General features: G+C 34.2%; 1 protein-coding gene across 46 annotated transcripts in view; it reads right to left on the reverse strand.

Moving 5' to 3' along the window:
• Positions 1 to 18,057, reverse strand: part of mrj (DnaJ heat shock protein family (Hsp40) member B6 mrj) — a 119,409-nt gene that overhangs the window by 43,424 nt on the left and 57,928 nt on the right. For 37 of the 46 annotated variants that reach the window (XM_073991319.1, XM_073991297.1, XM_073991322.1 and 34 more), the window contains one exon: positions 17,739 to 17,793. The exons of the other annotated variants lie outside the window; for them this stretch is intronic. The gene's annotated coding sequence lies outside the window, so the exon portion shown is untranslated. The remainder of the gene's footprint in view (positions 1 to 17,738; positions 17,794 to 18,057) is intronic. 46 annotated transcript variants of the gene reach the window in all.

An 18,057-nucleotide genomic window follows, 5' to 3' on the forward strand; every position in this document is an offset into this window, starting at 1 on the left:
CGTCGAAATCCGAAATGATTGAACAATTTTAGCCGAAAAGCATTATTGGAATGTGAAAAAAGTCTCAGTTCAACAGGTAAATAATTCCACAATCTTGCAACACGTATTAAGAATGATTTCTCAAAAGTAGAGTTGTATATTCTTGGTATAAAGATTTGTGTGTTTCAGCAATAAAAGCTAAAGCTAAACATGTTAGCTAAAGAAGCTGGCGTACCAGTCTTAATTATTTTGTGAAACGCATATAATAGTTTACAGGAGACAAACCGTTCGAAATCCATTCCCAGAAAATTCTCAACATGAGAAGATATATGTCCCCGACAACCCACCATACACAAATCTAGCGACAGAGTTGAGTTGAAATCAGCAAATTTCGGTCGATCGTACCAGTAATCACTTCCAAGCCATAATTAACATGCGGCATGAGTAGAGCTGCAGCCAGTCTTTTTTTAACCCACGAAGGAAGGTTTATATTAGTAGAATATAATCTGCGAATAGTACAAACAACTTTATGCTGAATAGAGTCAATATGAGATTCAAACGAAAGTCGATCATCTAAAATAATTCCCAGGATCTTCTGACAACTTACAAATCTGATCGGGGTTTGAGCTAGAGAAATATTGAGGTCATTAGAGTGACTCCGAATTGAATAGCTTTTGTCTTATCAGCGTTAATTGAAAGAGCATTTTCAAAGCACCAATCCCGGAAGCGACTAAGACAACAATTAATTTCATCTTGAAAGGCACTAACAGACACTCCAGCATCATTAAAAACGAGACAAATATCATCCGCAAATAAAAGAGGTGTGCAATTAACATCGCTAAAGCATTCAGCAATACTGTTGACGTACAGAACAAAAAGCAAAGGACCCAATATTCCAATATTGAACCCTGCAGAATGCCACAGGTAAGGGGAAGCAGCGTGGAAGATTCTCCATTATAGAAAACAAATTGCGATCTGTCGCATAAGTAAGACATTATGAGTTTGCAGCAAGCAGTTCTAGAAAAGTTGAACTCATCCTTGAGCTTCCGAATCAATACATGGTGAGAAATCGAATCAAATGATTTGGTTAGATCTAAGGATACAACTACAGAATTAGCATTAGTGTTAGAGCTATTTCTAATCATATCGGTCATATAGAGCAATAATCCCGTAGTGCTGTGATTTCTGCGGTAAGCAAATTGGCCATTATACAAAAACTGGTTAATATGCAACAACATTTGGCTTTTCATAATGTGCTCACACACTTTAGACAGCACAGGGAGAATAGAAATGGGTCTGAGATCGTCGGAGCTGTTACCTTTAGGTATAGGAATAACACGAGCTTTTTTCCACTGTCAATGAAAGGCAGAAGACATGAGGATGGAATTAATTAAGTCTAAAACATAATCTGAAATATAAGGAAAAATTAGTTTCAAGAAATCCAGAGGTATTTCATCTACACCAATGGATTTGGATTTTATTTTACTAAGCGCCATTTCGATATCATCATAATAAACACAGCTAAAGGAAAATCCCGTGTCGGACTCAGCAAATTCCGGAAAATCGACATCACGAGTTAGCGAATTAGTACAAACAAACGCAGCATTTACAGCATTAACGTCAATGTCAAAACTTATATAATCTCCGCCTAGACATCCTGATCCTCTAAGGAAACGCCAAAGAGCTGTTGAGCCCATAGCATTAAATTTTTTGGAATAAAACTTTCTGCGCTCACGCCGAATTACTGACTTCGCCTTATTGCGAAATTTGCAAAACACTTTCCAAGACTCACTGCTCTTGTTATATTGACAAGTCACGCATAGAACAAGCATAGGTAATAGAGTTAGATTTGATCCAGTTGTCATCAGAATGTATCCTTCTTCGAACTAAAGGAACAAACTCAAATAAATCCATAATTAGAGAAGATAAGATAGATTTCGGTACCTTTTGTATATATCTAACAGCACGGGGTTGGTTTCATTTTAGTTTGTTGTCGAAAAACAAACAAAATTCGCATATTCAATTTTTAAATATTTTAAATATAAATGCAGCATATAATAATTCAAGTTTACGTTGTTCTACTATATCTACAAAAAAAGAGAGGCGTCAGGGAAAGATTTTTTCCTTCTTTATTCATACAACATTATTCCGAAATTTTTTTCAGAAATCTGTACGAAAATTTGGAAGATACATCCGATTTTCATACGACATTTATTCAAAATCGTTCAGAAATTTGTACGAAAATTCGGAAGAAAAAATTCGCATTCCGAATTTTCCACGGATTTTCTTCCGTTTTCGTTCCGAAATTATGTCAACCACTTCATACAACTTTCGTTAAGATATCGTTTCGAATCCGAATTTCGTACCGATTTCATTTCGATGTCGGTATGATTGCTTTGCTGGGTAATAACTAGACAGCGGAATCCTGTGCAAATGCATATACGGTTAGGATGGTCGTAGAGAAAATCTGATTAGACAGAAACTCGTTTTATCACAAAATAAAACGAATTAGTCCCAGAAATTTGTGTATATTTTGCATATCGTGCATATTTTTACATATTTGCATAAAATGAGCATATCGCTCATTTACTCAAAGAGTGGCATAACTCAAAATATGCGTTTTCTGAGTTAGCAATTTCTAATTTTCTACGACTTCTCCTTTACCTTGCGTCAAATTTTCATACTGATATCTCTAAAACTCATCGAGTTACAGCTCATTTACTATCAAATCATGCTTGATCATGCACAGAAATTTAGCACTGATATCTGGCTAGCTGTTTGCAAAATATGGTCCAAGTGGTTATTCTCTTTTTGTGTGTAATACTATTTTTAAGTTCGGAAGTCAAATTTGAAGCGTCAACTTAAAACGAGTTTTTCTCGAAACTGGATTTTTTGAAATGTGTCACTCATTGAGTAAATGAGCGATATGCAAAACCATATGCATAAATATATACAAGGATTTGTGGCCTTCGTTAGGGGTATGAAACTTTACACCTGAAATTTGTCCGCATGGGTCCACGTCTTCATATAGCCCCCATAGAACGGTACATCCCGATTTCCGATATTTTGAAGGTTGTGGCCTCAACATCACACTTAAATGGCTGACAAAAATGGCGCTGAATTGCTCTCTCTTTAGAAACTTTTTGCACGACAAATTTGAGCGAGCAAAAATGTGCAACATGTTTGCCGGCATCCGATTGGCTGACACGCCGACTTTGACATTTGTTCCAGTTTTTTTTGACGTTTCTGCCATTTTTCCGTTCCCGTACATTTTTGAAAAATCTGGTGTTGGACTCATTTTCAACAGATTGCTCTTTTGACACATTTATCATTAAAAAAGTACTGGAACGAAGCTTTTGTATAAAGTCTTCGTTGGGCGTATAAAACATTCCACCTAAAATTTGTCAGTATAGGTCCACGTCTTCATATAGTCCCCATAGAACGGTACTCCCGATTTTCGGTATTTTGAAAGTTGTAGCCTCAATATCCCACCGAAATAACTGAAATTTGGTATTTAGTCTTCGTTGGGTATAAAAAACTTTCCACCTGAAATTTCTCGGTAGAGGTTCACGTCTTCATATAGCCCCCACAGAACGGTACCTCCGGATTTCTGGTATTTTGAAGGTTGTGGCCTCAATATCCCTCCGAAATGGCTGAAATTTGGTATAAAGTCTTCGTTGGGCGTATAAAATTTTCCACCTGAAATTTGTCATTATAGGTCCACGTCTTCATATAGTTCCCATAGAACGGTACCTCCCGATTTTCGGTATTTTGAAAATTGTAGTCTCAATATCCCACAGAAATAACTGAAATTTGGTATTTAGTCTTCGTTGGGTATAAAAAACTTTCCACCTGAAATTTCTCGGTATAGGTTCACGTCTTCATATAGCCCCCACAGAACGGTACCTCCGGATTTCTGGTATTTTGAAAATTGTGGCCTCAATATCCCTCCGAAATGGCTGAAATTTGGTATTAAGTCTTACTTGGGGGTAAACAACCTTCCACCTAAAATTTGTCCCGATTTTCGGTATATTGAAGGTTGAGGCTGTGGTTGGTTATACATTTCTCTATTTTATTGACTTGTCTAAAAAGAATTTTAAACAGAAAAATTGTACATACAAAAATTTGTTATTGAAATATTTGTTGCATAAGAAAATATGTAGAATGCATAAATTTTGCATATGCGAAAAATTTATGCATTTTGCATGTCATATGTTTCGATTGCAATTTAATCAGAAGCCAAAAATATGCCCAGTCCCAAAATTTGACATGAATCGGACCAAAAATAGGGGTTGCATAAAATTCCGCTGTCTAGTAATAACTAACCCTGTTGGGCTGCACTTTTACTTTTGCGACAGACTGTACACTAGCTCTTTCTTTATCAGAGTAACAGGGCTTTCAACTTGCTAAGCTCTTCTTCGAATTAAGTTATGAAAAAAGTATTATAAAAGAGATTTATAAAATTGGGTTGTTCCATTTCAGCAGATTCATTAATTACAGCTCAGACATGTACTATTATAAGAGATCTGTATTTTCCTCTAAGAAAAACTTCGGGTTACGGAGCAAGAACCCTTTTCCTACATCCATAAAGAATGCCAAACTTGACGCTAGCTTTTCTGTCTTAAAATAAAATTGAATTGTTCAGAATATATCTGCACATACATATATATGTTTGTATATAATGTTTTTTTGTGAATAAAAATAATTTCAAGTTCATGGACAAACGTGCATCAGTTGCAGGTCTATTTAAAATAGTTTATGCACTTCTTGTAAAAGTGTCGAATGTGTGCGAATGTTAGCGTACATTTAATGGTTCAAAATAAATTACCATATCAGAGCTGGAAAAGGCCTGAATGGCAAAAAAAAGGAATATTTCTTTCACCCCAGCTCTACTTTGTGTCACAGTACCATACAAATCTGCCTTTTCTGAATATACTATGGAGAATATTAGTGGAAGAATTTTTGACCTTGCAAATGATTTTTTTTTTTTTTGACGCTTCTTTAACATTTATTAATCTCAAACTTGCAACAACATAGAATAGATCTAAATTTGAAATTTCGGTCGATACATTTAAAAATTATTAATAAACATTGGAATCACTTTGTTGTTGATTTGTTTTGGACACCCTGGACCCACCCACTATTTTTTAGATCTGAAATCTTTAAAATAATACATTTTTCAATCAGGTTTTGGTGTTTCCCTATTTTTACCAGTAGATTAGCTCATTCCATTTACAATTACAAATATTGTTACGATATTTACAATATGGTCTAGGTCCTTATTAGGTATTATCTTTATTTCTGGTTGGGGTAAATAATGAAACCAAAACCGCGGAAACGTTTGGATCTGGAATCCGTCATTACCACAACAACTGGGGCCTAATTATGAGATTCGATTCGATCGAGAATTTACTCGTGAATAAAATGTCGACACGGAAAGATATTGGTATGATGGGACTCGGTCGAGAAGGAAAAATCGTTGTTATCGATAAATTCGAAAAATAACCGGTAATCGACTGTATGATATCATTAACATTCATAAAGGTAGACCCCAAAAATAATTATTTAACTTAAAACGAAAATAAAAACAAAAACAAAATTATGAATGAAAAGTATTGAATATCTGTTGAATTGTTTGAATAATAAATTGAACAATAATTTCGGAATGAAGTCGTGCTACGAAAATGTACGAAATTATTTATTATTGCAAAATCTTTTTGACATTGTTATAACAGATTGCTGATGCATCTACCTTAATAAATGTACGGTGGTTTGTGTCAAATAGAAATATTAAAAAGCAATTGCAGCTTGGCGCGATATTTTAAGAAAAAAATAAATAAAATGGAACCCTCTGTGCTTTTTTTATTATCATCTTCTGATGAAGAAGATGAAACAAATGTTAATTTAATTAGAACACAAATCCGTACACCAAGTGAACCTTTGTCACCTTTGTCTTTACCAGAAGCTGTGTACTCGTAAGTATGTATTTTGAAGTATGAAATCTAAAAATGTATTAATTTAAATTGTATAAAAATATTTCTTTGTAGATTTTGACAGAGATTCAGGCTGACGAAGGAGGCTTTTAATTATGTCCTTTCGTGTTTGCAATTTCAGGGAACAATTTCATCATCTGTCCACCAACATTGCAGCTGGCAGCAACGCTGTCTCTTTTGGGAAGCGGCGGTTTCCAACACACCGTAGGCAATGATTTCCTCTTAGGTTTGAGCCAGAGTACCACGACAAAAATTGTGAAGCATGTTGTGAATCAATTGGAGCAAAAGCTATGCCCACAACACATCCAATTTTCTCCGGAACAATAGAGTGCTTGCAAGGAGTTATTTTATACCAAATTTGGATTTCCGGGAGGTTCGTATATTAAATTTTCATTTAATATATCATTCGATAACGTAACATTATACTAGTAATTGGATGTGTTGGCGGAACACATTTTGGTCTGCAGAAACCCACAGAAAACGAATATATGTTCTTCAATAGAAAAGGATATCACAGCCTTAACTCAATGATAGTAAGTTTTGTTTATAAAAATTTTGTTTTTGTTACACTTTTACATGGTTATAGATCTGCGACCACGAACATAAAATTTTGGCTATATGCTCCAAATATGGCGGAGCTGCTCACGAATTGTTTGTTTGGAAACATTCAGAACCACGATTGTTGAAAGAGTTATACACCAACAATAATTTTAGAAATGGTTGGCTGTTTGGTATGTTTTATTGTATAAAATTATTAATTCAGTTGTTTTTTATCGGATTCTATTTTTTGCAGGAGATTCCGGTTACCCTCTTGAGCCATGACGCATAACTCCTTATAGGAATGCTGCGGAGGGATCAGATGAGTCAAAATTCAATGAAGTGCCCCCTTCTGCGAGATGCATCATTGAAAGAACAATAGGAATTCTGAAGGCCAGATGAAAAATTCTATGCCATGAAAAAAGAAGTCTGTATACCCCAGAAAAAGTGGCCCAGTTTGGCAATGTATGTACCGCATTGCACAACATATGCATATTATTCAAGGTACAGGGATATACCGACTGAAGAAGTTTTTTATTATTCATTAAAGCGACCAAATTGCCAATAAATTGTTTTCTATAAAACGAAAGCAACGACCAATTTGCACATTTCACTTCTTTTTTCTTTTCTTTTCTAAAGTCTCGCAAATATTTTACCGATAAATCGATAATTTTGCTCGATATAGAATGCTATCATACCAAATTCGAGTACTCGCACAGTGCGAAATATGAACACTTTAGCGGAACTTTACTAATAACTTTTAAAGAAAAAGGTGTAGATTCCTAAAATTTTGCACAAATGTTTCTTGTATTAGTGGAGAGTGTGGGACTCAAATTGAGCCACATAGACCCGCGGTTTCCTGTAGCGGTCATGTAACGGTGGCTGCCGTTTTTACGTTTTACATTCATTTTTCAATCGATTTTGATGCAAATTGGTATATTGAGTTTTCAGCGGATAGAAAACTTATGTACAAAATATTTTCAATATAGGTTCGCGTTTTGGAATAGCCCCACATGCCGGGTTCCCTCATACTGGGTATTTTAAGGGTTAAAGACAAAAATTGCAGCCGATTTTGATGCAAATGTAAATTTTAAGATGTTAGCGAATAAAAAACCTCCTCACACAAAAGCTGTCAACATAGGTCCACTTCTGGGTGAAGCCCCACAACCCTACATATCTATTAAGGAGTAAAATGTCAATTTTTTTTGTTTTCATTTGTATCTATAATGTTTATTGGTCCATTCAGCAGGTCTGTACCATTAATTTTGTTAATAATGTCTTTAAGATCAAGTTCAGGTCTGCACTGCATTACAATTTTTAACGTATTTTGGTATTTGTACCGCAGCATCTAAAAATGTTGCACTATATGTAAATCACCAACATTTAGAGGTCAAAACTATTAAAAATTGCGAGATGTTTCTTAATTTTACAGAAATTATCACTGTTAGAATTAGTGACTCCATTTCTTCAAAACACAGTCAACAATGGCGTTCATTGTCGCGTTTACCTTCCACTTTTGGAAAATGCAACTGAATGAAATTCCCGAAGTCTTTTTAGAAAATCTTGAATATCTCCAAAGACCGCGCGATACCGCACCAGTTTTGTAGCTTTGTGAACAGAGGAGAATCCAATATTTCAGATTATATATATCTTAACACGTGAATGTACGTAATTCGCTTTTGAAATGACCACGGAAAATAAAAAATTACAATTTTGAAAACTTCAAAAAATCACTTCTTTCCGACTAAAATTGCACGAAAACAATAAGGGCTTTTTGCATTTTTTTTAAGTGTAAAATATCATAATTATTTTGTAAAATATTATGAAAAATAAATCATGGCATACTGACTTACCATTTGTCCGCGCCACTCCATTTTTTTAATGAATCAAAAATACATTTCTTACAAAAAAAAAAAAAAAAAAATTATTAAACAAAAGTGCAACTTGAAGTGCATTTTTTAGCCGTTTCGTGGAGTAAATCGGCAAACTGAGTATGGACCATTTGCAGTGGAGTACTTAGCTAACGAATTCAATAAAAGTTTAATAAATTTCATTTCTTTGAAAATCCCTTAAAGTTCCACTAAACTTCCCAAATTTCGCACTGTGACTCGGTTCGAAACAACTCGGTATCGAATCTCATAATTAGGCCCTTGCAATGTTATACCACTTTTCGAAATGCCATTTCTTTAATAGGATCGTTATTTTTAAACGTAGAAGTTTGAAATTTTGCAAGAGCATGTATTTTATGTATGAGATTAAATAAAAAACTAATTTTGATTTTTTTTGCATTTACGTCTTCCTGCATTTATGGTGACGATATTCCTTTTTAAAGCATTATTTTGTCGATGTTACAAGTCAAAAGTCTAGTACGTCTTTCGTTAATATTATTTCCAGACGTGGAAAAATATTTCTCACTCGTTTCTGAACTGTATGACTATCCAGCAAACCAAATGTCGGATGTCCGACACATCTGAACAATTTCGGAAGCAATTTAGATTTCCTTCCAATTTCTATACGATTTTTCGAATTGGAATTCGATCAGATTTCTTTGGATTTATTTATTTAGTCCATATAATAATGCAAAAGCCTCCAAGGCCAATAATTAGTATTAACAGTATTCTATATTAAATTCCAAGTAGAAATTACTTATAAACTCAATTTATAAAAATTCGTTGACTTTAATTGTAATTGGCTCCCCAGCCATAACAAAAAAGAAAAATACAGCAAACAATGGCTAAAAGCAACAAACATTTTCTCGGTACAATAAGCCAGGTAGACGTCAAGTTGCAGTAGTGCAACCAAACACGACAGAAGTCATTAGATACCATAGAATTTACCCAAAGCAGTGTTATAATATTAAAATGTCAACATAGCTAATGTCATGCAAGACAAAAAAAATTAATAATAATATTAATAATAATAACAATAATAATAATAATAATAATAATAATAATAATAATAATAATAATAATAATAATAATAATAATAATAATAATAATAATAATATAGTAAAAGCAAAAGATCGAAAAAAAAAACATTTATAGGAAGTTAGTCTATATTAACGTCGAAATCCGAAATGATTGAACAATTTTAGCCGAAAAGCATTATTGGAATGTGAAAAAAGTCTCAGTTCAACAGGTAAATAATTCCACAATCTTGCAACACGTATTAAGAATGATTTCTCAAAAGTAGAGTTGTATATTCTTGGTATAAAGATTTGTGTGTTTCAGCAATAAAAGCTAAAGCTAAACATGTTAGCTAAAGAAGCTGGCGTACCAGTCTTAATTATTTTGTGAAACGCATATAATAGTTTACAGGAGACAAACCGTTCGAAATCCATTCCCAGAAAATTCTCAACATGAGAAGATATATGTCCCCGACAACCCACACCATACACAAATCTAGCGACAGAGTTGAGTTGAAATCAGCAAATTTCGGTCGATCGTACCAGTAATCACTTCCAAGCCATAATTAACATGCGGCATGAGTAGAGCTGCAGCCAGTCTTTTTTTAACCCACGAAGGAAGGTTTATATTAGTAGAATATAATCTGCGAATAGTACAAACAACTTTATGCTGAATAGAGTCAATATGAGATTCAAACGAAAGTCGATCATCTAAAATAATTCCCAGGATCTTCTGACAACTTACAAATCTGATCGGGGTTTGAGCTAGAGAAATATTGAGGTCATTAGAGTGACTCCGAATTGAATAGCTTTTGTCTTATCAGCGTTAATTGAAAGAGCATTTTCAAAGCACCAATCCCGGAAGCGACTAAGACAACAATTAATTTCATCTTGAAAGGCACTAACAGACACTCCAGCATCATTAAAAACGAGACAAATATCATCCGCAAATAAAAGAGGTGTGCAATTAACATCGCTAAAGCATTCAGCAATACTGTTGACGTACAGAACAAAAAGCAAAGGACCCAATATTCCAATATTGAACCCTGCAGAATGCCACAGGTAAGGGGAAGCAGCGTGGAAGATTCTCCATTATAGAAAACAAATTGCGATCTGTCGCATAAGTAAGACATTATGAGTTTGCAGCAAGCAGTTCTAGAAAAGTTGAACTCATCCTTGAGCTTCCGAATCAATACATGGTGAGAAATCGAATCAAATGATTTGGTTAGATCTAAGGATACAACTACAGAATTAGCATTAGTGTTAGAGCTATTTCTAATCATATCGGTCATATAGAGCAATAATCCCGTAGTGCTGTGATTTCTGCGGTAAGCAAATTGGCCATTATACAAAAACTGGTTAATATGCAACAACATTTGGCTTTTCATAATGTGCTCACACACTTTAGACAGCACAGGGAGAATAGAAATGGGTCTGAGATCGTCGGAGCTGTTACCTTTAGGTATAGGAATAACACGAGCTTTTTTCCACTGTCAATGAAAGGCAGAAGACATGAGGATGGAATTAATTAAGTCTAAAACATAATCTGAAATATAAGGAAAAATTAGTTTCAAGAAATCCAGAGGTATTTCATCTACACCAATGGATTTGGATTTTATTTTACTAAGCGCCATTTCGATATCATCATAATAAACACAGCTAAAGGAAAATCCCGTGTCGGACTCAGCAAATTCCGGAAAATCGACATCACGAGTTAGCGAATTAGTACAAACAAACGCAGCATTTACAGCATTAACGTCAATGTCAAAACTTATATAATCTCCGCCTAGACATCCTGATCCTCTAAGGAAACGCCAAAGAGCTGTTGAGCCCATAGCATTAAATTTTTTGGAATAAAACTTTCTGCGCTCACGCCGAATTACTGACTTCGCCTTATTGCGAAATTTGCAAAACACTTTCCAAGACTCACTGCTCTTGTTATATTGACAAGTCACGCATAGAACAAGCATAGGTAATAGAGTTAGATTTGATCCAGTTGTCATCAGAATGTATCCTTCTTCGAACTAAAGGAACAAACTCAAATAAATCCATAATTAGAGAAGATAAGATAGATTTCGGTACCTTTTGTATATATCTAACAGCACGGGGTTGGTTTCATTTTAGTTTGTTGTCGAAAAACAAACAAAATTCGCATATTCAATTTTTAAATATTTTAAATATAAATGCAGCATATAATAATTCAAGTTTACGTTGTTCTACTATATCTACAAAAAAAGAGAGGCGTCAGGGAAAGATTTTTTCCTTCTTTATTCATACAACATTATTCCGAAATTTTTTTCAGAAATCTGTACGAAAATTTGGAAGATACATCCGATTTTCATACGACATTTATTCAAAATCGTTCAGAAATTTGTACGAAAATTCGGAAGAAAAAATTCGCATTCCGAATTTTCCACGGATTTTCTTCCGTTTTCGTTCCGAAATTATGTCAACCACTTCATACAACTTTCGTTAAGATATCGTTTCGAATCCGAATTTCGTACCGATTTCATTTCGATGTCGGTATGATTGCTTTGCTGGGTAATAACTAGACAGCGGAATCCTGTGCAAATGCATATACGGTTAGGATGGTCGTAGAGAAAATCTGATTAGACAGAAACTCGTTTTATCACAAAATAAAACGAATTAGTCCCAGAAATTTGTGTATATTTTGCATATCGTGCATATTTTTACATATTTGCATAAAATGAGCATATCGCTCATTTACTCAAAGAGTGGCATAACTCAAAATATGCGTTTTCTGAGTTAGCAATTTCTAATTTTCTACGACTTCTCCTTTACCTTGCGTCAAATTTTCATACTGATATCTCTAAAACTCATCGAGTTACAGCTCATTTACTATCAAATCATGCTTGATCATGCACAGAAATTTAGCACTGATATCTGGCTAGCTGTTTGCAAAATATGGTCCAAGTGGTTATTCTCTTTTTGTGTGTAATACTATTTTTAAGTTCGGAAGTCAAATTTGAAGCGTCAACTTAAAACGAGTTTTTCTCGAAACTGGATTTTTTGAAATGTGTCACTCATTGAGTAAATGAGCGATATGCAAAACCATATGCATAAATATATACAAGGATTTGTGGCCTTCGTTAGGGGTATGAAACTTTACACCTGAAATTTGTCCGCATGGGTCCACGTCTTCATATAGCCCCCATAGAACGGTACATCCCGATTTCCGATATTTTGAAGGTTGTGGCCTCAACATCACACTTAAATGGCTGACATTTTAGCTTCGTTTCAGAACTAAAAAGTTTTTACACATTTTGAACATTTTTCCCCGAAATGCGTTCCCGTACACCAAAAAAGTTGCAAAATGTTCACTTCTCTTTGAACAAAAATGGCGCTGAATTGCTCTCTCTTTAGAAACTTTTTGCACGACAAATTTGAGCGAGCAAAAATGTGCAACATGTTTGCCGGCATCCGATTGGCTGACACGCCGACTTTGACATTTGTTCCAGTTTTTTTGACGTTTCTGCCATTTTTCCGTTCCCGTACATTTTTGAAAAATCTGGTGTTGGACTCATTTTCAACAGATTGCTCTTTTGACACATTTATCATTAAAAAAGTACTGGAACGAAGCTTTTGTATAAAGTCTTCGTTGGGCGTATAAAACATTCCACCTAAAATTTGTCAGTATAGGTCCACGTCTTCATATAGTCCCCATAGAACGGTACTCCCGATTTTCGGTATTTTGAAAGTTGTAGCCTCAATATCCCACCGAAATAACTGAAATTTGGTATTTAGTCTTCGTTGGGTATAAAAAACTTTCCACCTGAAATTTCTCGGTAGAGGTTCACGTCTTCATATAGCCCCCACAGAACGGTACCTCCGGATTTCTGGTATTTTGAAGGTTGTGGCCTCAATATCCCTCCGAAATGGCTGAAATTTGGTATAAAGTCTTCGTTGGGCGTATAAAATTTTCCACCTGAAATTTGTCATTATAGGTCCACGTCTTCATATAGTTCCCATAGAACGGTACCTCCCGATTTTCGGTATTTTGAAAATTGTAGTCTCAATATCCCACAGAAATAACTGAAATTTGGTATTTAGTCTTCGTTGGGTATAAAAAACTTTCCACCTGAAATTTCTCGGTATAGGTTCACGTCTTCATATAGCCCCCACAGAACGGTACCTCCGGATTTCTGGTATTTTGAAAATTGTGGCCTCAATATCCCTCCGAAATGGCTGAAATTTGGTATTAAGTCTTCCTTGGGGGTAAACAACCTTCCACCTAAAATTTGTCCCGATTTTCGGTATATTGAAGGTTGAGGCTGTGGTTGGTTATACATTTCTCTATTTTATTGACTTGTCTAAAAAGAATTTTAAACAGAAAAATTGTACATACAAAAATTTGTTATTGAAATATTTGTTGCATAAGAAAATATGTAGAATGCATAAATTTTGCATATGCGAAAAATTTATGCATTTTGCATGTCATATGTTTCGATTGCAATTTAATCAGAAGCCAAAAATATGCCCAGTCCCAAAATTTGACATGAATCGGACCAAAAATAGGGGTTGCATAAAATTCCGCTGTCTAGTAATAACTAACCCTGTTGGGCTGCACTTTTACTTTTGCGACAGACTGTACACTGGCTCTTTCTTTATCAGAGTAACGAGGCTTTCAACTTGCTAAGCTCTTCTTCGAATTAAGTTATGAAAAAAGTATTATAAAAGAGCTTTATAAAATTGGGTTGTTCCATTTCAGCAGATTCATTAATTACAGCTCAGACATGTACTATTATAAGAGATCTGTATTTTCCTCTAAGAAAAACTTCGGGTTACGGAGCAAGAACCCTTTTCCTACATCCATAAAGAATGCCAAACTTGACGCTAGCTTTTCTGTCTTAAAATAAAATTGAATTGTTCAGAATATATCTGCACATACATATATATGTTTGTATATAATGTTTTTTTGTGAATAAAAATAATTTCAAGTTCATGGACAAACGTGCATCAGTTGCAGGTCTATTTAAAATAGTTTATGCACTTCTTGTAAAAGTGTCGAATGTGTGCGAATGTTAGCGTACATTTAATGGTTCAAAATAAATTACCATATCAGAGCTGGAAAAGGCCTGAATGGCAAAAAAAAGGAATATTTCTTTCACCCCAGCTCTACTTTGTGTCACAGTACCATACAAATCTGCCTTTTCTGAATATACTATGGAGAATATTAGTGGAAGAATTTTTGACCTTGCAAATGATTTTTTTTTTGACGCTTCTTTAACATTTATTAATCTCAAACTTGCAACAACATAGAATAGATCTAAATTTGAAATTTCGGTCGATACATTTAAAAATTATTAATAAACATTGGAATCACTTTGTTGTTGATTTGTAGATATTAAATAAATTAATTGCTAACATGCTTTATATATATTTTTTATTAATTTTTTCTCTCCCTGTCATTGCAAAAAATACAGCCACACAAATACTGATTATTTATTGAATTGCGCTCTAATATTTAATGATTCACAATTACTGGAATTGCCGAGAAATAAAAAACAAACAAACTGAGGAACACTCAACAAAAACACATAGAGTAAATGTGGACATGTATTCCCAGTTGCTAAAACAATCCCAGAGTCATCAATTATAATTTAACAATATGTATTGAAAAGGAAGTCAGTAAGCCCACACCCTCGTTGTATACGTAATATAAAATATTGTACATAATATTCTGGAAATGTTAAGGACACTCGGAACTGAGTTATAACACAAATACATGTATTTAACCAATTAATTAGTATGCAATGATAATTGTTTTTAAGGAAATTCTTTCTAAGGGAATATAGCAATACATAGCCATGGATGGGCAAGCGTAAAGTTTTTTAAAGGGTAAAATTAATTTTTTTTATATTTCGTCAAAAGATACAGATTAGCAGATAAAAGATAATAGATAAATAATAAATATCATACAAATGGTCACAACAACCAATGATCAAACACACAACGAAAATAAAACAAACGAAAATAACACAAAAATAACAAAATGAATTCTCATCGGATTTTATTTTTAGACCGAAAATACACAATTTGTGATAAAAATAAACAAATTTGCACGGAGCCAAACAAAACGATGGGCGGTGGGCGATAAGGCTGTGGCGGAGAAATGAAAATTTTGAAAATTATTTATTTTTACGAAACATGTCTGAGTATTAGGGCCCCCATGACATTGTCGCCTTCTGGCCAGACGACGGACGTGCCCTCAAACACTCGTTCAACTCGTGCTGATGCTCACACTCATATAAACAAACAATTGTTGAATAAAAACCACTTATATTTTTCCTCCACCTCTAACACCTTACCCCCAATAAGTGTGAAAAAATCATGTGGTCCTGGTTGTAGTGGCGTCAACGAAGAAAGGTACTCACACATCCGCTAAAGAAGGAGGCCGAAACATTAGCAACAAAAAATCCAAGAATAATTGCATTTGATTTTTTCCACTGCCATGAGGAAACATTTCAAGAATTTCGCTATCAACTGAACACACAGATATGAAGAGTGAAGCCGGTGAAGAATGAATTGTTGACTCTTCGTGTTGTTCAAATAAGCTCACAAACAAATAAGTGAACATTTTCATTCGAAATGTAATTTATAATTTACGAGTATATAGTATACTAGAACAAGATTTTTTTTGGATAAAGATACCAGTATAGTCTTAGTAGCGGTCAACAAGGTGCAACTTTAAATAATAAAACGGAATCGTCTATTCCGTATTGCGACCAGCGTCGAGTGGTGTTACCAGTTGCAATTTTTGTATTACGGATGGCAACAGTTACCGGACGCCGTCAAATTCTGTTGCCATAACATTCTTTAGCAGTCGCCGTGCATATTTTCAAGTGAATTGGAACGTAAGTAATATTTTCATTTATTTTAAGTTACTTTGTTTAATATTGTAGTAAATTTTTTGGTTTTTCAGTACTTATAACGGTAAAAATTACTACAAAACAGCAAGCTGGTTGAAAAATGGAAGCCCAATGGCATTTTTTTACGTCCCACTATATGATGTACTAGCTGAACCCGGTGTGCTTCGCTACACCGCAACACATTTACTTGTGGCCAAATTCCGTCAAACATTCTAAATTTTATTGAAATCGGATACATATAGCGTTTTTGGTGCATCAAATACTTGAAATCGGACGAAAATATGTGTGGGAGCTATATCCAAATCTGAACTGATTTCGATATATTTTGCACACTTAGATATAGGCCAAATTCCGTCACACATTCCATTTGCATGCAAAGTTTATATTTTTTGGAGGTACCTCCGATTCTGATGCTATATCTCCGGATCACAGCGGAATTTCATAATTTTTAATAGCCTATGTTACTTTCAGGTGTTGTAGTAATATACCCTGAAAATTTCAGAAAACAAACATTTTTCTACTTTATATATGTATATAGATATATGAATGACACATATAGTCTGAATATGTTTCAGTCAAGATACAAACAAGATACAATAGCTTTTCGAACAGGCAGTAGATGACATTGCAAATTAGTTTTTGCGGATTCGGAAAATGTTATCCTGCACACTGTTGAATGGAGAATCAGAAACAATCTGACAGAGTCAATGTTATGTGTAACTCATGTCCATACTGCGAATTTCACATTATTCTATTACAGGTCAGGGCAAACATGAATAATTCTTTTGGAATTTTCCGCATGAAAAATAATTGAAAAAAAATGAAATTCTTTTAAAGTCATTATTTTGGAACGTTGAATACTACTACAATCTCTTAATTATGGAATATTCTCACCGAATCGACAAAAGTATTTCCTTTTGGTATGGAATTAAAAAATTGTGAAATTGGGGAAAGAGAACAAATTGCGCACGGAATTTTTATTCATGATTGTCCTGAATATTTCTCTTCATATTAAAACGGAATTAATAGTTTTCACTTCTGAAAATATATTTTTGCGTTTGTCTTTCAAAAACGATTGAAAGACAAACGCAAAAATACAAATTGGTCAAACAAATAGCCCGTTTATATTATAGCTTTTTGCAGGTTAACCTTCTTTATGAGGATTTATTTGAAATATAAGCAATGGAATTGACATTTGAAACCCAGTGAGTTTGTTAAATCCGGTTATATATAAACGTACTATAAAAAAGACGTTCCTCCTCTCAGTAACGATAGCATGTTAAGTTATTGTATTTTACATAATACAAATTTAAATTTCAGTTACCGCCGCAACGGGCAACGCAACCGAAGTTCGGTTGCAATACAGAATCGACCTGTTATTTTACCATATTTTACCCAATACTTTACGGCATATGTAATTTTGCTCAAACTTACATTTTCAAAATTGGCGAAAATTTTTTGTCATTATTTGACCAAATAAAGTTGAAATCTGCAAAAGAGAAAAGAAATTATATTAAAATTCGTTGAATACTTAATAGAGACATTGGGATTTTTAGAACATACGAAACCAACCAATTGACACATCCCCAAGTAAGCGACAAGGCGTCAGTTGCGACTATTTACTCTTATATAAAGTCCACCACTTTTTTTGAACAACAATAGAAGAGAGAAATGACACACACTGGTATATGACTTTAAACTTGGAACTAGTACAATACTATCTACAGGTAATGCATAAAAAGTCAATTGGTTA

Source organism: Musca autumnalis, unplaced genomic scaffold (assembly GCF_047663935.1).
Source record: "Musca autumnalis isolate F117 unplaced genomic scaffold, ASM4766393v1 scaffold_5, whole genome shotgun sequence".
Taxonomy (NCBI): domain Eukaryota; kingdom Metazoa; phylum Arthropoda; class Insecta; order Diptera; family Muscidae; genus Musca; species Musca autumnalis.